Source organism: Anser brachyrhynchus (genome assembly GCF_964034855.1).
Source record: "Anser brachyrhynchus genome assembly, chromosome: 9".
NCBI lineage: Eukaryota > Metazoa > Chordata > Aves > Anseriformes > Anatidae > Anser > Anser brachyrhynchus.
Genome location: NC_137703.1, coordinates 23150044 through 23172110, shown reverse-complemented (window position 1 = coordinate 23172110; position 22067 = coordinate 23150044). Strand labels below are relative to the sequence as shown.

The window sequence follows — 22067 nt, the reverse complement described above, 5'->3', positions numbered from 1 at the left end:
TCTCTAGGACCAGGGATGGTGTTTTGTATCCACACAGGTTGTAATGTTTAAACTCATCACGTTGTAGTGCACTGAGGTCCACCTGTGCTTTTAATCAGGAGTTTGGAAGCACCTGTGAGGGATGGGTGGGTGTGCTGCAGCCTGAGGAGGTGGAAGGAGGGTGTTTGTGGTCCTATGAAAGTTGCTGTGGAAGAGAGGTGGTAAAAACTGTGCAGGAATTTTACTATGCTGTAATAAGATGGTAGTATTTCCATTGTCTCATTACAGTAAACATGAGATAAATCTTTGCACTGAAGGACTTATATTTCCTTATTTCCTCCTTTGTAGGGGTCTAGGGAATAAGTGCAATGTGGCTCCAGGAGGGGTGCTGCCCCTTGGCCTGGGCAGCTCAGAGTTCTTAGCGATTGCACTGGCCTCCATCTTCCCTGCTGTTTTTCTGGTGATTGTTAAAGATATTTTCAAATATTGCTTGTGAGAAAGGATCTCCCAATCTTAAAAATTCTTACTATTAAAAATAAAGAAAAAACACCATCAAAAGGAAAAAAAAAGATAAATGTCGCTATCCTGGCCTTGTCCAAAGCCCATAGTCTGCATCAAACATATAATGCAAAACCCCTTTCCAGTTGCTACAAGTTGGCTGTGTGTGTGTGCTAATACTGAAAAGTTTCCTAAAGCCTTTCAGTGGTTTATTTAGAGTTGGAAAGAGCCAGTGTACTTCAGAAATAGATGTAATATTCTAAACTTAGCTAAGCATAATAGCCATTGAGTGCATTGCTACAGCAATCCATGAAAAAGGCAAAATGAATACAAAATCCTTGTTAAGTTTCAGTGAATCTATCTTTGGATACATTATACAAAATCAGGGTCAAATATTGAGAGTTGGCTGCTCTTTTCTGTTTATATAGCTCTATGTTAAGCCACATATCAACTATATGCTCCTATGCAAAAGAGGTGTAATAGTTTCTGTTCAGTCCCCAGTGGACATGACCTCATTTAACAAAACTGTAAGTGCAGCATGTTTTGGCTGTTTCTGCATGAGACAGGTGGAGGGAGTGAGCTTCATACTACAGCTTTTACTGTAAAGCAGACTGAATTCTTACCACAGATGGGAAGAACTGTCAGCTCCATTTAAAGGTGATGTTATTGGCTTAGTGGGACAATTATGCTGTAAATGCCCATATCCTGGATAATATCTGGGTCTGTAGAAACATGCTATATAGCATTTCTTGATTGATTGGAGACGATTTTTCATTATTATTGTTAGAATAGTCTATAAATCTATTCAACTGTCTAAGCTTAATAAGTAAATACATACATTCCCCAACAGCAGTGGGAAAGGTGTCAAACCATATGTTGGGGTTTCTGTTTAGGAGCCATAGATGGGACTTGGTTAATTTAATAGTCTTACTCTGCAAGTTGTCAAAGTCAATTGGATGACTCTCAGATTTCATTGCTATTTTCTGTCAGTAAAGGTACTAGAGCCTGTTCCTTGGCTATTGTTTTACAAGGTTTATAACAGTAAAAGTGAAAATAATCCTGTTATTCTATAGAAGTAGTTACTGCAAGTTTTCAAGTCACGGGGAGTCAAGGTGGCTTTGTTACTTGGTTTTGAGAGAGAAATACTTGAGGAAAGGCACCTTTGCATTCCATGCAACTTATTGCAAATCTTGATTATATAATAACTGAGTACACCAATAACAATGCGGACAGAATTTACTGGTAATGCGTGGTGGAAAAATACAATGGCCACAGGGAGATAGGAATGACTACTATTTTAAGATGCAAACATCCTGAGACATAGAGTAAGTCAAGAAAAATGTGGCCTGATTAGTTTTTTTTTTGGAAGGACAATAGGCTAAATGCATCATGCAAATGGACCACATGCACCCGTAAGTTGCAGGAAATAAATCAGTAAATATCAGGAAATCAGTCTCATCAGTAGAAGACCCACTCAATCAAATGCATTTGAAGTCTTTGAAAACCCATAAGGTTTTCTCTGCCATCTTAAATATTTCTTCCATTATTATGAGGAATTCCAGATATGCTGATACTATTTGCTTAATGCTTGCTTCATCCTTTTATTAAAAGGTCTGTCTTTCCAAAGATAAGCCTATTTTTTTCCTCCTTTCTAAAAAGAAAAGCAAGAATGCTTGATAGCTCCTTTCTTTCTCTTTCCTCTGCTCACTATGCAGCAAAAAATCAATCCTGGTTGAATGACGTTTTAGAGAAATTGCAGTTATAAATGTGTCAGTACTTAAAAGTGTAAAATGCCTCTTATATTTGCATAGTTGAGAAATCAGAATTTACCTAAACATACATGTGGTTGATGAAAGCATAAAAATAGAACTGATTTTGCAACAAGAAAATTACAATGTAGCTTTTTGAAGGAATTGGGTGATTTACCTGAAGAAAATTTCATGAATGGTTGCCATTGTGAAGACTTAAATGCGCAGGACCCAACTAAGCCCTTCAAGAGTGAGGGTGCCTAATTCTGGGTAGTGCTTACTGCCCTGGGCCTCAGACCCCTTCTTACAAAAGGGTCTCATTCTGCTTCCTGTAACTTTACTGCTACAGGATCAGGTATACTGTACTGCATATAATTCACCTTATGCAGAATGATCTGCAACTATTTTTCTATTTCTTTTTTCTTCATTTTTTTGGGTACAATATATTTACCATTATTTCAGCAATATATTGACCATTATTTCAGTAATAATCTAATAATATACATTGATTCTTTAAACACATACAGTTTAATTCTTTTCCCAGTGGCATCTCGGCAGGCTTTGCAAGCAGCAATCAATCAATAACCTTCACAAGGCCCCTTCAATCACTTTTTTTAGCTACACAGTTTGGGAACTGAAGGATAAGGGTGTTGAAAGACTTGCCCAAGGTCACACAAGGAGTTGGTAGCTGATTTTTTTTTTAATCCTAGACTCCTATTTCAAACTTCAGAACACACTGCCTCCACATAAGCGTGTTTTATGTGTTTATGTTTTGGGCAGGGTATAGGAACAGTCTTGCCACAGTGACTTTCTGGGTCAGTGACTATTCCTTTATAAATTTTAAGCCTTCCAAAGCTGAACATCTGAAAAGTAGAAACACGAGGGATACTTCAGGAGTGCGAAAGCTGATGTAGTGAGGATGTAGATTTCTCACTAGGGGAAACCACTGATGTGTTCCAACATCGTTTGGTTTGCCACCAACCAACAAGCTAGTGATGGTGGCACTGACTCGGAGTCAGTCTGTGCGAGGTATTTGTTAATGTTGCTACAACAGATATTCATTATAAACTACAGTTACCCACAGTTTACTCTGTTTATACAACCATTTAGTGGTTATTTATTAAAAATAAAATTTATGTATGGTTATTGGAAGTATATTTTGGCAGGGAAGTGACCCTAGCAGAAATATGTCTGAATCAACACTCAGCTAGCAGTCACTCTTTATGCTGTCATATAAAACCTTGTTAAATAATATTTTGTTTCTATCTTCAATTGCTGTTATATAAGGCCAGTAATGAAAATCTCCCAAAGGATTGGTAAATGGAGTGAGTTTTTCTGTACATTTTCTCCATTAACAAAAACTAAGCCAATGAGTGTCAACATTATTACCTACCTGAAGTGCTTGCAATAAACTTTGATAGGAAATTGTTTACGTTCAGATTTTTGCAGGTAGAAAGGTCCTCTACATTTAAATACAATTTGAATGGCTTTTTGAGAACTACGGATAATTTGCATTCAGAAAGAAATTAGCTTGCATTTCAGTGGGACTACTCACATACTTAAGTGGCTGACTGAATTGTTTAATGCTCAGAGAAGATACTAAAAATAGTATCTGAAGACGCTTATAATGTAAGAGAAACCTTAGATTTAGACAAGGAAGCAGTGCCAAACATGATTGTACTTGTGATATTCTAGAGACATTTTTACCTTTTAGTAACTTGCATTTGCTTGATGGCATTTTAATATAACGGAAATTTCACCATTCTTCCTCAGATTTTGTAATTTTTTTTGGGATGGGGGAGCCTTTAAAGTAACTTCAGATGAAAGCCATTGGCTGGAAGCTGCTATCTAAAACTAATAGGTTCCTGCATGATAGAAGATATTTAAATATACTGATATAGTTCAGTGTGAGGACAAAGTGGTTTCCATTTTGGCAATAGAACAGGCAAAGTTAGTGGAAACCACCCTGCTTCTCCTGAGTGAGAATAAAGGATATGTCGGCTTGAAGGACAGAGCTTTTGGGAGTAAGAAACAATGCCCCTGGATTAGCAGCAAGCAGGTTGTTGTTTATCACGTTTGGAGGAGGAAGAGAGGTGTTCTGATATGAGGTAACTGTGGTATGCATATAAAAGAGGCTGATTATTGTGAAGTCAGTCCATCTCTGTAGAGTTCACTCCTGTTAGTGATCAGAGGGGTGCATTTTGTGCTTCTTGAGGCAAGGGCATGTGTTTATGTTGAGAGAGAGATGTGGCTCCTCAGCCTGTGGAGTGCCAGAAGTAGGAGTGGTGGAGAGGTTTGGCTGTTCTTTGTGGGTGCAGATCCTGCTCACAGGAGAGGGACAGCAGAGGTGCAGCCCTGCAGCTCCTCTTCCTGCTGCACTAGCTGCCTGCAAGGACTTGCAGGGAAGCATCTGGGGAGGCTGCTTGTAGGCCTAAGTGGATAATTCATAAAGCGAAGAAGAGTCAATAAAGGTCTCTACTGCTTCTAGGTCCTCCAACAAAGATAAACAAGGACAAATACTGTCCCTGTCTTCAAGCCTTGTCCGAAATTGGTGGGAGTCTCGCTCAGACCTGCCTGAAGCCAACTCTTCATTGATCTGCTCCTTGAGTAAGGAGAACCTGCTCTAGAGCCTTGACTGTCAGGGGAATGTAAAACATACTAGCCTTGGCTTCCTGAACAGAAAGGAGGGCAGTCCCTAGCTGTCAGGGGAAAAAAAGTCAGGCCCTTGTTTTGGGTTAAAAACAAAGGAGCTCCCTTTGCTCTGGCCTGGCTGCACTAGTCACTGTTGGAAGAAGTTAGGCTTCACCCACAGTTACTACGTGGTAATAGCTGATTGCCTAGTATTTTGGGGGATACCCTCTTTCTGACTGCAGAACTATGGTCGTATGGCCAAGGGATCAGCTTGTGTGGCCCTAACAGTGAGGGGTCCCAGTAATGAGCTGTGCCTTGTAGCTCCTGGCCCATCAGTGTTTCCGTGGGCATTCAGCCTTTGCAGCTGCTTGCTCAGGGACTCTCCCATGGGACAGGAGATGTGGGAAGTTTTTGAGGGTCTCACTTCCTAGTCTCCAAAAGCTGTAGCACCTGGTCGTGTGTTTGTTCTGAAAGCCAGTGCTGGTATCGAACCCTCCCACAGCAGCAGCAAGTCTGTTCCTACCCCCCTCTTTTGTCTTTGTGACAGAGAAGTGTCTTTGTCCCTGAGAGCTGCTGTGTTGGATGTCTTGTTGAGAGGTTCAGCTTGTATGTGAGGGACTCCAGATCACTTCTGTTGTTCTGCCTTTCACTGCATTTTCCCTAGAATACATAGCCCTTGCAGTCCCTAGTGCTCTGTAAGAAGCTCTTAGGAAAACCTAGAGGCATTGTGATACAAAGGAATAATCAATACCGGTAAAGGATATAACCCAGTGAGGAGAGAGTTTATTTTTGAGAGCTGGGACTTTTGAAACCTTTCAAAAAGCTCTTATAAAATTGCTTGCTTGTGTTTGTAGCTGTTTTTCTAGTGTTTTTCACTCTGTACAGTCATAATGTTGCACTGTATTTCTTAGATTTAGGGAGAGAGCTACATGCCGTGCTGTGAATAGAGTAGTGAAGGGGCCTTTATCCGCTGGCCATTGGGAGCCATGAAGTAAGCATTGCTCTTCATAGCAAAACAAAGCATGTGGTTAGGAGTTTGAATCCATAGCAAAGCTTGTCATTTGACCTGGATTAAGAGCTAATAAGGGAGAAGAACATATTAAGTGATACAACAGGAAAAAAGAGGGCCATTTTGTATAGCCATAGACATCGATTCCACTACATAAGCATGGCTTTTCTGTGTGTGTGTCTGGGTGTTTATTTACCAGACCCTAAACATATGCTACTCCCTCCTTTCATAGTTTTTCCTCCTCTACTGTAAAGCTACTCAGGAGCTGAGTAAGCTGTACTCTGGAAAAACACATTGCAGGAAATGGTATTTACCCTTTGATCTTTAGATCCTTCTTCTGCTGTGATATACAGTAACTGGTTTTGTCTTTGCTCAGTGAACAGGCTTTCTTCATTTAGATTTATGGCAATTCCTCATTGCTAGTAGAAAAAGCTTTAGTGTCTTTTATAAAATAAGTGGAAAACATGGTCTTTTTCCTTTATCTTATGACTTTTCATGCTGTCTGGAGATTAAGGGTTTTTTTTGATATGGATTTCTTGGATTGCAAAGTATTAATTGTATTGGCTTGGCTGTAACCATCTTGACTTTGAAGTGTCATTCTTCAGTGTGCAGCCCTAATGAACTCAAAAGAAGCCTTTGTAGAGTTATCTGGCTAAATCAGAGTGGAAGTTTGCAGTGCTTGTCCTAGAACAGAGCACTTGTGGGCAGACACTTTGGTGTGTAGTAGCCAGTGGAGCTGTGTGTTTGCCTTGGGGTCCATCCTATCATGAATTGTTTGTGCTGGCATGTGCTGGGGTGCTATTCAATATGAGCAAGGAGGTCAGAAGCTGGGCTACATACATCACATGATGATAAAGGGGAAAAACTGAAGCAGGTGGAGAAGTTGATGGCCTCTAGCACAGGCCTGAAGTCTTTCTATTTAAATATGAGAAAGAGGAGACTGCTTGACTTCTCATTAAATCCTGAGGTGATGGCAGAAAAGGATTTGCTGTCTTTGCCTTTTCTGTTTCTTTATCTGCCTTTTTATGTTGGAGGCACCCTGTGATTGAGTGATAACCAGACTGTCTCCACCTGGGAAGAGCCAAGTTTTATCCCAAACTGTCTCCATTTCCCTTGAAAATGCCAGACCAATAAGTTGAGGCTCTTTATTATTGTCAGGAGGCATTCTGGACATTACAGACATCCAGTATCATATAGGTTAGTGTTTGGAGTGTGTGTGTGCCTCCCAGGCACTCAGTGAAGCAGGAAACTTCAGCAATAAAGTGGCAATTGATGGCAGAACCATGCTTTCATTTTTTTCACCTCTTAACCACATCCCCTTCAAAAGTTCCCTGAAAGAATAACTTCCAGTGTATAAAAATGTTGTGTGAGAAATCTAAATGTTTTAGAGTAAAGTTTGTGGTAAAGTTCTGTCACTTGCACCTGTGTCCAGTTATAAGGCTTTGTATTAATTACTTTTAAAGATTGTTGTACACTTTTAGAGTGGTACTCTTTTTTAGGATATAGAGGATGTAATGAAGGGAAGACCGAAGGAGAAACGTAGAGGTAATTTTTTCTACCCAGTCTGATTCAGTTATAGAAGCTGTAGATGAGCATATTTTTATAATGTCACTGCAAGTCTTTTATGAAATTAGCCAAATTAGGGAAAAAAACAACTTTCTGTTGTATTATTTATGATCTGGAATTTTATCTGTATGTAAATACACCTCACAATAAGGAACAAGTAACAAATCAGTGAAAAACTCTCCATAAATTTTCTGCATTTTGATTGCTTTATTTGCTAGCCCTGATGATCTTTAATTTCCAAGATCTACAATCATGCAGCTATGTGTTTTTTAATAACACACTTGAATTTTTCGAAGCATAAAAGAAGCCTTTTTATACAGCTGTATGCTTTCATGAAGAATTAATGACTTGATAAACATTAGACTGATATTGTTTATGCAAATGCAGTCAGCTCCCTGAAAAGAAGGCCAGGTTGCATAGTGCGTGCATGATTTACTGTAAGAAAACAAAAACATTTCTTTTTTGTAGGAAAACAAAGAGTTGGTTCCATGGCATAAACACAATAATTTAATACATAGAAAATTTTCCTGTTAAAGAGAGCTTCCCACTACTCTTTTCTTGCTAAGAATTGATAAGAGGCAAGTCCAAGCAGCTTTCTTTAGCTGTTCATGGGTCTCTTAATAGACACAGCTTGTTAATTGATTTTAGATACTGAAATACCAGTGATGCCTAAAAGAAAGGGTAATCCTTTTGGCTGCTGCCTTCCTAAAGTGGGCCTGTTAATCAGCACTTTATGTGGAAAGCTGGAGAAAGCAAGGAGGAAGAGGTTTTAGATTTGAGGTTGTAAAGCACTTAGTGTGTTGTGCTTCTGTTGGTTGCCTGTAGAAGAGCAGCTAATGGATGCCTTTTGCTTCTTAGAGTTCAGGAGAAGACTCTGAAATACACATTTTTAGAAACATCTGTTAGAGGTGTCATACCAGAACAAGGTGTAATGATGACAGCAAGGGATTGCAAATGTGTTTTCAACCTTAAGGCTATGTTTGTGAAGGTCTTTACTAGTACCCCAATTTTTGATCCAAATTTTGTTTGGGGGCTGTTAATTGTAGGCATGGCTTGCAATGTTCTTTGCCCCATGGGTTGCTACCTGTCATCAAGGTCCAAGTGTTGCCCTTTAGCTTTAAATGCTTGGAGGCTTCTATGTGTGCTATATTGAATTACCTGTAGTGTTTTGTAGTGTGGGCCCTGTTCAGGTCTCCTCACCTGAACACTCTTTTACTGAAATTAAATATTCTGTAGTAGTTGTATGTTTTACAGTAAATAATCACCAACAGCCTGAAGTATTTGCTCAGGTATAGCTGTGAAATGTCAACAAGATGTTGAACGCGTACTTTCCAGAAACTATGCATGGGGAATGTCTTAAATCCCTACTTTAAATCTCAAAAAATAAACTCCGCCTGCGTTCTAAGTTTCTTTTTACCAGTCCTTAACTATTATACTATGTGAGCCTTTCCCACTGCTATTGTACCCTTTTTGAGAGTGTGTGCGCGCATGTGTAAAACCCTACATTGTATGTAAGATGTGGCTGCATCAAGTTACACTGCGGTGGATTGGCATTCTTTTTACCATATTCTGTTCCTGTCTCACAATGCCTCTGTTCCAGCTTGCTGCAGTTAGCTGGGGAGTCAGATCAAAGGATGCGCTCAGGATGCTTCCTTCCATTGCGGAGTGCAGCGTTTGGGGAGCAGTAGTACCCTGGTTTGTGAGAACTTGCTGAAGTACTGGCAGCAGTCAGGCCGCCCTGGCAGTGTAGCTGTGAAAGCTAACTGTGGAGTTGCTTCAGCTAGAGGCTTTCTGGTACTCTGCTGCTTTATTTACCACTAACTCTGGCATCCTTTTACCAGTGTGCAGTCCACAGTATAGACATACACAAATCATATGCTGGTCATGGTACTAAGCAAAAACTAAATAGGAATTCTTGCTTTTGTCATTGGCAGGAGAATTCATTCCTGATTTGACACAGAACTCTCAGCAACTTATAATAAAGCTACTGTGGTAAAATAAGTCCCACCTGCACGTGCTACTTGTGAAAGCCATTGCACTCCGGACTGTCAGGGACATTCTGGGCCCTCACGAGTCTACCACATGACTAACATTTCTTTAAATGGAACAAATGTCTCTGGGTATGAAGTCAATTCATGTCTAGTATTACTTCATACATTTTTGGGATGCTCACACTTGATTTATTTGCATATTAATTATAGTTCTCATCAATTAATTATGTTCATATGCATTCTATACATTCAGGAACGTGTGCTGGGTTTTGTCTTCCTGTTCAAGTACATCCTATTGGCAAACGGCAGCATTTGGAAGCAATAAAATTAAATGGAACACAAACACAACTTAATTTTCCCGGGTATGGTTTAGTTTCTTGACAGACAGGGCCAAAGTCTTTTATCTTTGCTGTTTAATAGGGAAATGATTAATATTTTAAATGATAGTAGAAAAAATGAAAGGCTTATAGTTGCTGTGTGAAAGCAGCTGAAGTTCTGCCTGGTAGTAGCTGGAATGATGTAATGAGAAAGGACAGCTTGTGGCTAAGCACAGTTCAAATAAGCTTGAGCAAATTGATTCTTTTTTTTCCATGTCTGAATGTGAGAGAGACTTTTTTTCTGGTTATACATCATGGAAGAAATCCAGGAAACCTATTGCTGGTGTCAAAAGTAATTGTGTGTTACTGGGGCCATTCTATTGGTGCTCTGTCTATATGTATAGTATGTAATATAGTATACAATATGATTGTTAGTCTCTGCATGAGGACAGCTATGTCAAGAACTCCTCAGCAAGATTTTGCTTTGTTCAGTGCTCTTCTATTGGTGTGTTTGAGACCATTTCCAACTGACTTGTCTCCATTTTTATTTTTGACAATACCTACCATTCTGAATGTAGATGTAATTAATATGAAAAAAAACACTAATCAATAGCCAGGTAGCAGTTCTGTGCTTCTGATGAAAGTTAGCGTGAGCAAAATTTCTTCTGTTTTGAGTTTATGGGACTTAATTCTGATCAACCACCTTGTAGCTGCTGAGGTCTGTGTGTGGAATTTGACTCTCATATGTAATTGTTGATGACTTGTTCTCTAACAATTGCTGATTTGAATGACAATGGTGATACACTCAGCAGGGCAGATCCTCATGCACACACAAAGCTGTGCTGCTGTGCTTCAGAATCCTCTTGTAACTTAGCAAATCTGATAAGGGAAGTTTTGAGTCCCATATTTATCTCATTTTTTCATTTTTAATTCCAGAATGAGTATGTAAAAGCAGAATTAAGAACAGAAGAAGAAGAATAGTCTGTGTTGTATGCTGCAGTTACTAGTTCATACAAGTCTAAGCAGTGGATATATAAATAACCAGGTAGTATCCAAGGCTTTCTGAAAACTATTTCAGTTTCTCACTCCAGAAATATTTCCTATGAGCAATTCAGCTTGGGAAATTCTGGATTTGTTGAGAATCTCCAAGTTCCCCAGGAGTATTTCTATATGCTGATTAGTTCCAAAACTGCTGATTTGATGAGATGATCTGGATTATTTTTGTGCTGCTGGATGCCATTTGTTTGTATAATATCCCCTGATGAGTTTCTGCATGTTGTACTGGAGAGAAGGGTTACAGCAAATACTGGGATACAAAATCTGGTGAAATGGAATATATTTTTGCAATGTCTACGTTGTGCATATTTGACTATTCGCCCTTCCTGAAGCTCAGCTGGCTGTGTGGGCTTAACCTGGGAAGTCCGTGAGATGAAGGCTATTGGAGTGTGGGGCAGGGTGGAGGGAAATGAGTAGTATTTGGGTGAAGGACAGTGAGTGACTGACCTGTATGGCACACCACAACACTGAGTATTTTGAATATCATCAGAATTAGTCTTCCTGTCTTAAGCATTATGAAATCTGAAGGTGTTTGTTTCCATATCACAAGCATAAAGTTCAGGATGAGTACATGTGAACTCAAACCTGCCATTCATAATGTGAACTAAACACTTTAAATACAAATTTCTAACAATGAGCTTGGGCTGTTTTCCAGGTGCAATTCAGGTTGGCAGGTTGTCTCCTTAGGTGGCTATGAGATTGGTTGAGACTTGTCTTCATTTAATTTCCTTTAGGCTTGGGAAAAGGCATGGGACAGCAATAAAGGGCTCACAGATACCTTATTCTGGTAAGGGAAGGATTTTTTTTGTAGTGCTAGCAGTGTGAAATGAATACTTAAACACTTGTCTCTGTATCCTCTGAAGCTGTACTACATTTCAGTACTCACCCGAAAGATGTAGATTCAAATCTAGTCAGGCAGTAGAGGTGGCTCCACAGGTGGGTTTAGGGTTCTGACTAACGTCGCAACCCAATGAAGAAGACAGGAGACTAACAGCATCACTAGCAATATGGCCAGATTTTTCCGAAAAATTGCTGAGGAAATCTTCAAAACCTGTCCCAAATATGTGTCTGCTGTCACCTTGAGATTAGATAATTTTTTGAATTGATTGTTTGGGGCTAAACTAGCAGTAAATATGCTCTTGAGTAAAAGTATAAAAACTAAAAAATCTTCAGTCAGATTCTCACCTGTCCTCTTCCCTTCCTTTCCTGTGTGTTCTGGATGATCAAAGGGAGGGTGTCTCTGAAAGATGTGTGTCTGTAAGGGAACAAAATAAATATTAGCGTTCCTTTCTACTTTGTTGCTTTTATGAGCTGGAAGGAATTGCATTCCAAACTGCAGGAGATAAACATGGCTGAGCTCGCTTTTGCCCAGGAATTCAATGTATCGCAGAATATATGCAAAAAAATATTGCATAAAACTGTTGTGGATGGGCTGGCTATGCAGTTGGAGATATTATGCATTGTTAAATGTTGGAAGATGCCAACAGTGCTCAGACTGCTGCAGTATTCATACAAGGTGCTTTTCCAAATTGGCTGCTTCACTAGACTGGCAGACACAAGACTAACAAAGATTTTAAATCTATAGAGAGAGCTTCTATAACTGAAACTTTTCCCCAGTCCACATTAAGCCACTATAGCATAGTAGCATCTATGTAGGTCATTAAAAAAAGTTATATATACAAATGATGTTAAATAAAAACTTTGTTGGCTCAACTACATGGTGCCAAAACAGTTGCTGCAGATGTATTAGGTGACTGAGGCTGTAGCTCATTTACAGTATTAAGTCCCTCTATTTCCCTGTGTGGCCTTGGAAACAAGCCCACTACATTTAAAGGGGAGCCCGTATTTACTTCTGTGCTTATTCTGTTTCCAGATATTCTCTCAGATCTCTTGTGAGAGGGAAGGACTGAAAGTAACACAGACACTTAACAGGATGAAATATAACATGGACTTTTCTGATTCAGCCTCTGGAATTACAGTGTATGCAGGAAGAAGCACTCCCAGGAGATTCCTGCAGATAAGCAACAGGAATGATGGTGCCCCTCTATTGCTGTGTTGGGAATGTGGCGTTTTCCATGTGCTTCAAGGTTTCAGATAATGAATCTGGAGGCTGCTTGTGCTGCCTGCACTGCCTGATGTGGGACACCTCCAAGGGGCACCCCTTAGAAGGTATTTTCATTACCCTGGTTCCTATAGCTCTCACTTAGGTGGGGGCCGTGTTCTTGCACTGGGTAACAGGAATCAACTTCCGATTGACCAAAGCAATATTTGGTGTCATAACTTTGTGGAGTTGGTCTTTGTGGTGCTTTAACAGAAGAATGACCAACGCTGATTTAAAACAAGTAGGTGAATTGACACACATGCACAGACCTGTTAAATTACTACTTTCATAGAAAAGGACTGCACTTGGATTGCCAGTTTCTCTGTAAATATTCATGACTGGTGATATATATATTTTTTAAAATAGAGTTTGGACTCCACTACAGCATTCTGTGTTGCCCAGCAGTGTAAGTAAACTGTTTTAAACTGTATTTAAAATCATATGACTTACAAAAAAAAAAAAGGAAGTTCTTGATGGGTTTTCTGTTCTTTGAGACTTTATGGTATACTGGAGGCCGGAGACTGCTAATTCTCTGGCCGTGAGAGTTAGACTTTCTTTAAAAACAAACAAAAAATCTGTTTTGATTTGCATGCAGTCCAACTGCTGGAAAAGCTCAGGCAATTGCAATTAAAAAAAATAGAAATTAAAGAATCACAAAACATGCACTCAGACTTGGAGATAGAATAGGGAAGATTGTACCAAATATTCATTTGAGTATGAAAAGACCACGCCTACCGTATGTATAATTACACAGACATAGGTACACTTAAAAGGAAACTAAGTATATTATCTTGTAGTTTGTTCCTTCACAAGCATATGTCTGTGAGCATGAGTGGCACTTGCTCTGTGCAGACCCATAGAATATCCTGAGTTGGAAGGGACCCACAAGGATCATCAAGTCCAGCTCCTGGCTTGCTTGACACAGGACCACCCAAAAATCAGACCATATGTCTGAGAGCATTGTCCAAATGCTTCTTAACTCTGGCAGGTTTGGTGCTGTGGCCACTTATCTGGGGAGCCTGTTCCAGTGCAGACACCATATGCACTGCATGCAGCTCTTTTGATGTTTCAGAGCTGGGCGTCAGTGGAATTTTCAAGGTGCCTCACTCCCAGGATGTCCTTTGCACAAGTCTGTGTCACTTGTGTCCTCATAGGTAGCCTGATGTGTCTATGGGGAAATGGTAGAGTTTGTTGATCGAGGTACTAGCACTTAAATATGACCCATAATGTAAACAAAATAAAAATGGGAAAACAAAACACAACACACACAAAAAACAACTTGAAATAAAACATCTTACAAACTGATTATGGAGGAGGGTAATTGCATTCAGAGGTAGGCTGCTCTCTGGGAAAAGTTCCAAATCTGGCCCTCTCTAGCCACTCATCCTTTGTCCTCTGTTAATTAAGGTGAGGCTGGGAAAAGACACACAGGCTGGTATTACTCACGCATTGTGGTGTATTGATCTCATGTGCTGAAGAGTCTGTAGTAACTTTTTTCCCCTGTCTTTAATACTAGCAACGTTATTGGTTTGTGTGAAATTGGAGGTTGGAATGAAATCTGAGGTGAGATCCTACTTTTGTTTGCATTAATTTTCCACTGGCGCATCTGCTGTGAAGTCACCAGGGATTTACACTGTAATGGAGACCTGCCTGTCAGTGGAGCAGGGGCTTTCCTGGGTAACCCTTCTCACAGGAAGGGATAGAGGAGGGAAATAGGCATTGCAGACACATTTTAGCTTCACATTAGGATTTAGAAAATGAGGCAGAGGGGAGGGCTATCTTTTGATTTTTATTCAGAATTTTTTTTACCTAAGTTACTGTGGGGCAATTTTTTGTTATTGTGATGAATCTTATTTTGCCTACCTTAGTGTGCTAAGGATACAAAAGTGGGAAAGGTAAGAGTATGTTGGAATTTTTCTTGTGCTTATTGACTAACTTCCATTTTTTTCTGACCAAGTTGTGACATTTGGAACATAAGTCTTTTAATTTGACAGAGACAGGCAACTGTAACACATCGGCCATTTTGTGGCTGGCTGCTAAATCTTATTAATTCTTCTATGTCCATCACAGAAGTGGTTACACTTCTTTTGCTATGGGTCTGCAGGGAAAGATTAGATTTGTGAACCTACCTTCCTGCAAACTGATGGAAAGACAGCTGTGCTTATTTCATTTTGAATGACCTAGCATACTGGAGGCAGTGGGCTTCAGCTTTTCACCTGGAAGTGCTGATGGTTTCACAGTAGCATGTGAGAGCTGGAAGCCTTGTCTGAAATGAGTGCTTATGCAGCTGTAATTAGGCCATCCAGCTGTCTTGTAGCTGAGATGTCTTTTTTTTCTCCAGGAAATCAAGAATTCACCTTTGCAATGGCTTGAACTCTCAAGCTTGTGTGTTTTCACTTAAGTGGTTCACAGTGTATTTAGTTATTTGTAAGATCAATGCAGTGCTTTGTTCAAGTTTCTGGGCTATTAAAGACAGTTGGTTCACTTAGCCATATGCTTATGCTAAGCCTTGAAGTTGGAGTATGAGCATGTAACTTGGAGTCTTCACTCTTCCTGATGCTCTCAGAAGCTTTTCTAAAGAGGAAGGGAAATACTGGCATACAGATTTTTGATGGTGTTGCTGCTAATGCTTGTCTCTGCCCAGGTGTTATATGTGCAATGAATCAAAAATCATGCTCATCAGTCCAGGGTGTGACTAGCATGTTCAACTACTTCTGTTAAGAATGACTTTTCAGTTGCATGAAAGGAGGAATCTAAAAGAGGCTTTAAAAGGACTTTCCGGTTATGTAGGAAATATTAATGCAATCTGTCTGTCTTTGTAACATCTTTATAAGTCCACTTTAAGCTGGATCCATTCCTTTGAATAAAGACATTGCACTGATCTTGGTAGAGATGGGTGTGAGAAGTGTGGAAAAGGAAGGAAAGCTACTGTGACAGGAGCCTGAGGTGCAACGTGTGAGGAAGCATGTGGCTCTTCTGACACTGGTCTGTTCTCACCTGGTTTGATTCCCTACATGCACTAATGTGTGGGATCAATAAGTTACGTTGATTTGTGCCTTAGTCCAAAAAAAGGTAGACTTTTGTGCCCGCTATTTCTGGGGGAACCCTGCTTGTAACTGCTATGTCATATTGGAAACGAAGGTTTTCCTGTCTTTGCTGTTCCAGAAACAGACAGTGGAATGGGAAATCTCTGTGGCTGAGAGGAAATCAGCACTGCTGCTCACTGCTTATTTTAATCAGTTTGCTGCATACCCACCCTGTGAACTAAAACAGAAGTCTTGGACTCATGGCACTTGCACAAAATTTTTCCTGAGGAATGTAGACACAGTTACATGATTCAGTGCATAGGTGCCTGGCATCTCAGCTGCAGTGCAGCCCTCTCTATATGTAAGTTGCTGCTTTCTGTTTGGGAAACCCTGCCTCTTGTTTAGGTTTTGTGCAGTTCTGTGTATGAATTCTCTTCTGATATTTTTTGGCAATGTCAGGCTGGCACAGCAGTGCCCTGATTCTATTCAGTGTTTTTAAGCACAATAATTTGTCATAAATGTAATTCTTAAACATCGTTTTAATGTTTCAGATGGCTTTGTTTAACACTATTGCCAACATGTCATCAGTCCACAACATTGCATTTTGTGACATGCTTAGAGCAGAACAGAAATCTGTTTGCTTTTGTAATGGTTTCTGCACCTCTACTTTCTTGCCAGTAATAAAGCAACAGTCTGCCTTGGTCCATCTGATGCTTTCTGTATGCCAGAGGCATGTATCTGATGGACTTCCCTTAAACTATCAGGCCAAAATATTTGCTGTTCAGAGCTAATCGCATATTTGTCATGGTTTGTTCTTGGATTTTGATTAAACCACTGTAGCGAATTCTGCTGTGGTGGAGACTCTCACCTGCTGCTCAGTTCAGTGGGACTCAGGGGAGTTAAGGTGGCTCACAGTGTAGTGAAATGATAGGAGTAGGGGCAGTACTGCAAACTTTTTAAAGCATTCCTACAGTGATTTACAATCAAAACCTAATGCCCCTCTTTCTTTTTGGTTGCTCACAGAAATTCAGTTAGAACTTCTGTTCTAAATTAACCAGTTTATAATCTCATTTGCCAATTAGTATTAAATTTTGGCAAACATGTAAGTGGCTTTGGGAGAATTAAAAACATGAACAAGGAACTAAGAGGAAAAGTTTGTTGAAGTTGCATTTATAAATAAAGTATAAGGTAAAGAATATGCTATGAAAATTCGATTAAAAATTAACTAGAGGAATCCTTCAAAAATATAATGAAAATTTCAAGTGCACTGAAACAATTTTATGGAAGAAGCTGAAAAAGTATTTTGCATTTCAAAAGCAAATGAGATCAAAATTCTTTTTATAACAGCCACAAGAGCTATAAGGTAGAACTTAAGATACTGTGCGTATCATGCTATTAACACTAAAACCTTATGGAACATGCATTGATCAAACATTAATACACCTGCAATAAATGAGTCTGAATATTACCAGATGATGAGTGGAGAGACTGTGAAGTGAACTTCGAAAGGTAAGAAAAGGAATAATGTTTAGGTTTATTCTGATTTTTCAAAAAGCAGGTTTGGTGAACTGTGTCTGCCAGTGACCCGTTGTTCAGGGACTGAAATCTGGCTGCACTGCTCCCCCTCTGTGTCTGATGTGGTGGCTGTGGAAGGGAGATATTTAATTACACATGGCATGTTTAAAAATCTGGCAGTGAATGGATTTGAAATGTTGCCAATGATAAAACTCCAAAATAATATTCTTCCTGCTTCAGAGAGAATGAGTACCAGAGTGCCAGCAGATGCCTTCCTTTTAATTCCTCCATGACTGGCAGAAGCTGTTTTAAATAAGTAGAATGTAGTCAGACATTTGAAGTCTGCTGCATGTAAAATGCTTTTTGACCTGAATAAGATTGTGTTTATAATCAACAAAACATCATTTTGTATTTGGATTTACCTGTGGCATTTCAGGTAGCCATTATCTTGCTTCTGCTGGCACCCGTTGCGCATCACCCAGCTCCTGGTGCTTCTGCTCAGGAGCGGGGTGGTGGTATGGAGGTAGCGCTGCCCTGGTCCTTTCGTCTGTTCACTGAATAGCTCATCAGGCATGGATGAGCAGGGGCAAGCTTTGTACCTCATACAGGGGGGATGGTCTGTGTGAGGAGCTTTCTAGTATGCTCTCTTGCTCAGTCCCAACATCACAGTTGGTATGGCCTGTTCTGGTCTAGAAGCTCTAAACCATGGAAAATTGTTTCTATGTTACTCCCCTAATGGGTTTCCAGAGCTGCGCTTATCAGGTTTATAGAATTACAGCTCTAGTTTCATGCTGGGGTAAATTTTTTTTCTGATGAATACTTCATTAAGCAAAAAAATCCAGCATTGGTTCACCTGAAGTTATCCTTAGGTTATTTCATCCCAGGAAGTGGTTTCAGTTGAAGAAAAGCATGTTGTCACAGAGCTAGGGTGAGGTGTGCAGGTGCCTCCATCCCATTCTTAAAGTTTGTAGACTCCTGGATGTTATATGGGGTGTGATATAGGAGACCCTGGCTCAGATTCCTTCTGTCTGGCTGAGCATGGGAACATGAACTTGAATTTTGTCACCCCTGTGGTCATTCCAACCACTGACCAAACGCTCTTTGGTGAAATTAGTTCTTCATCTTGCATTAAACATAAAATCCTCTACGTGTCCCTGAACCCCCTGTTCACCTTCCCCACAAAAACCAACGAAAAAATGCAAACAAAACTCAGCAAACAAAAGAAAATGTTGCTGTAGAGAAAGGGTTTTCTTGACTTGAAACAAATGTTTTCACCTTATGTAAAACTTAGGGTAAGTTCGCTTTTGAGACTGATGTGAAATACTTCTGGCTCTTCATCTGCTGAGCTGTGACATTGATTATTCACACACATTTTTATTGTGGGCTGTGTTAGAGAGGTAGGCATTTTATGGGAGGTTTTATGTTTGGCCTCTAAGAACTTTTGGCCTCTAAGAACTGTGGACAAGAAGGGGGGGAGTCTACCTGATCTCTGTCCCTGGCAGATGCTATGAATAAGTTATTTACAGTAAGTGATTCACAGTCAGAAGACAGAAGAGATAAGCAGCTCTTTTTCATGGCCTGTATCTGCTGTGCCTGCCTGTCAAGAGATGCCTGTACAGGTTGGTTGAGGTTGGGATGGGGGAGAGGCTGCTTTTTTCTTTTATGTTAATGCACAGGAGAGGAGAGAACAGCCCTGTATGGAGCTGGCAGATCGGAAGATGGGAATGGCCCCTAGGAATGGTAGCAGTGCATCTATCAAGTTCCCTGGGTGAAAGTAGGAGGAAACACTTGAAAAACTTGGCAGTCGCGGAGGTCAGAGGGGAGCTGAGCTTTCTTCTTTGAGTGTTTATATTGTTGCCAGAACTCTCTCTGTGCCCCCCGATAGCTTTATATACCCGGAGAAAAAGTTGGTAATTGTTTAATGTGATTTCAGAGCCTTTTCTATCTTTGGAAAGATGATGTACTGTCTCAAAGCTACAAAACCAAAAAACAATGAAAATATGTATTTTAAAGTGTGTGTTGGATTAAATCACTATTTCAGGTTCTTCTTGGGATCTGAATGTAAGAGTTTTCCAGAACTAAGTTTGGTCAGCTGCTAAGTCCTGTTGAGCATGCAGTTTTTCTTGCTAAATCCCATTATGTGACCTATGTCCTCTTATAGGCACAGAGCAGGCAGGACCTCTGCCTTGTTTTTATAAATCTTTCTTGTTCGGCTCCTAAGGCTAACCAGAAAAGTGCCTGTTAATACTGATTCCCATGCCTCCTTACCTCAATCCGCTCCCAGCAACTCTGCAGCAAGCAGGAAACTTCAGCTGCGTATAGCCTTCCTGTCAAGGGGCCACTGCAGGGGGATGCCAAAGACGTTTCTCTGCTTTCCATGTGAACGCGGGGTCTCTTGCTGAATTTCACAGCAGTCTCCTCTCTTACTCTCCATGAAATCGCTGAATTGTGGGTCTGACAGACTAACTTCTGTGACTCTGAGAAGCTGGATCATGTACTGGGTACTATAACGGAAAAACACTCTCAAAAACAGGCTTACTGGTATTTGAGAAAATACCAAAGGCTGCCTTTGTGAGGTTTGATGCTTAATTTTGCTTTTTCTAGATGCAGCTTTTATCTGACCCACAGAGGTTTTCTGGAACACATTAAGTTGAATGTTCATCATAGTTTTCTCAGTGATAAGTCTTGTTGCATTTTCCATGACATGTACTTTGTATGCAATTCCCATTAATAGTTTTCCAGTTATAATTTTTTTGTTGTTTATCTGCACATATTTGGAAACAGATGTGTAATTTAAAATTGTAATAGTGAAATGAGATGAGAATTTAAAAAGGGTTAAAAATGAATGTAGTAAGATAATCTAGAGTTATGTTAGAAAGGATTAAAAGCATAAGATATATAAATCCCTGTGCCTCAGGGGGATAATTGATGGAGTTTAAAAAGGAATTTCCCTGATGGGTAAATTAGTCTATAATTGCCCCCATAGGGATTGTCTCCTTAAATGTCTGATACTGGTGTCTGCTGATACTGTGCTTGATGGACCTTCAAAGTAATTCAGGATGGCAATTCACATATCGTAGTTACTAATATAGTATTGTGCTTTTAACTTAGATCTAATTTTTTAAGGGGTGGAGCTAACTTCCATGTAAGTGATCAGCATATATTTGGCAGTCAGCTAGAACTGTGAACTGCTACCTTTAATTACAGGCTAGATGTTATTTTGGGCAGATAGGCAGAACGCTTTCTTGCCCAAATTCAGCAATGATGTAAAATTGTCGGTAAGAGACTCAACCTAGTAAAAGTCTGAGTTGCAACAAGTGAGTTACAAATGCTGCTGCTAGGAAAGTTCTGATCTCTCAGTGGATGGTTCACTTCTTTGCACCGAGTAGTTCAAAGAAGTTATTAATTTATGCTTCAAAATAGATTTATCAAAAGATAGTTTTTAAAAAATGTGCTTACAGATCAGCCATAGCCTAGCCATTTGTTGAACCGTGGCAGTAAGTGGTGCAAGGCACCCACTCCTGTTGCTATACTGAGTGAGTACCAAATGAGGCAAATGATGCTCTTGGTGCCTCGGAAGATGGAGCCAGAGCCAGGTGGTGTAAAAAGCTTGAAGCTAAAAGGAATCAAAAGAGATGAGGAGAAGACATCTGGGAAGGGGTGAGACGTTTAGCTGAAGTGTTGAGGAGGTGTAGAGGCATGGCTATTGCAGAACAAGTCATCTTGGGCTTTTTACTATGACACCACTTGTGGAAAAAAATGTGTGCCTGTAAAAGCAGTTGTTTTTGTGTCATCTTTTAAGTATTTGTAGCTTGTTTCAATGCAGTCACTTAGTAAAAGGCTCTTACAGGAATTTTCTAGATGAACGTTAGGTAATAATACTTTTGTTTGAAAACCTGATACTCAAATCTGTTGTGCAGTTAATTGGGAAACAGATACTCAGTCTGTGCTAGTTCTTGTAGGTACAAGGAAATGCAGAATTTGCATGTCTGATTTTGCTACAGACATGAGATGTAAAAGCCAGGTTTGAAAGATTCGCAGGAGTTCATGAACTTTTTGTACTGTGAGTCAGCTTGGTCAGCCAACTGTCTGCACAGGCACAATCAATGAGTCAGGTATTACTGACTGCCCGTTGTATCTGTCTCAGTGCATGAGGCATATGGAGTGCCACGGGAAAACACAGTGGTGTCAGTTGAGTCTTGTCTCTGGACTTGCATTCTCCTGAAAACAGAATTATGAGCAGAGGAAAATGAAATCTTGGTTTTGCTCAGAATTGTGGGGCCACATGGAGTCAGCTGAAATAATGAGGATGGGCATATCTATGGCTGGTGTGGAACTTGTACGTTTGCTGTTTCCTCTGTTATTTCACTGTTTTCATCAGTCCCATCAAAGCTTTTATCCTAAATAGGAAGTTCTTGAAGGTAGGTAGTCTAGGTGCATTAATGCTCATGAGCATTCTGTGTTAGATTCAGGAGGAACGTGAGGCTGCACAGCAAACTGGACTGCTAAAATGTTGCTATACAGCTAGTCATCCAGTAGCACTGCTTGAGTTACCACAGAGCACATCCAGTTCTTACCTCCGCTTTCTATCTCACGTAGAATTGACATTGTCTTAGTAACCCTGTAAAAA

General features: G+C 40.0%; 1 protein-coding gene across 8 annotated transcripts in view; it reads left to right on the top strand.

Moving 5' to 3' along the window:
* LOC308199627 (uncharacterized protein) overlaps positions 1-22067 on the top strand; it is a 209103-nt gene that overhangs the window by 14406 nt on the left and 172630 nt on the right. Inside the window, exons 1-2 of one of the 8 annotated variants that reach the window (XR_013954757.1) lie at positions 11568-11582; positions 12669-12964. The exons of 4 other annotated variants lie outside the window; for them this stretch is intronic. The gene's annotated coding sequence lies outside the window, so the exon portion shown is untranslated. Of the gene's footprint in view, positions 1-11567; positions 11583-12668; positions 12965-15394; positions 16284-18602; positions 19057-22067 lie in introns of those variants that run through there. 3 more of the 8 variants (XR_013954753.1, XR_013954758.1, XR_013954752.1) reach the window with 3 other exon arrangements.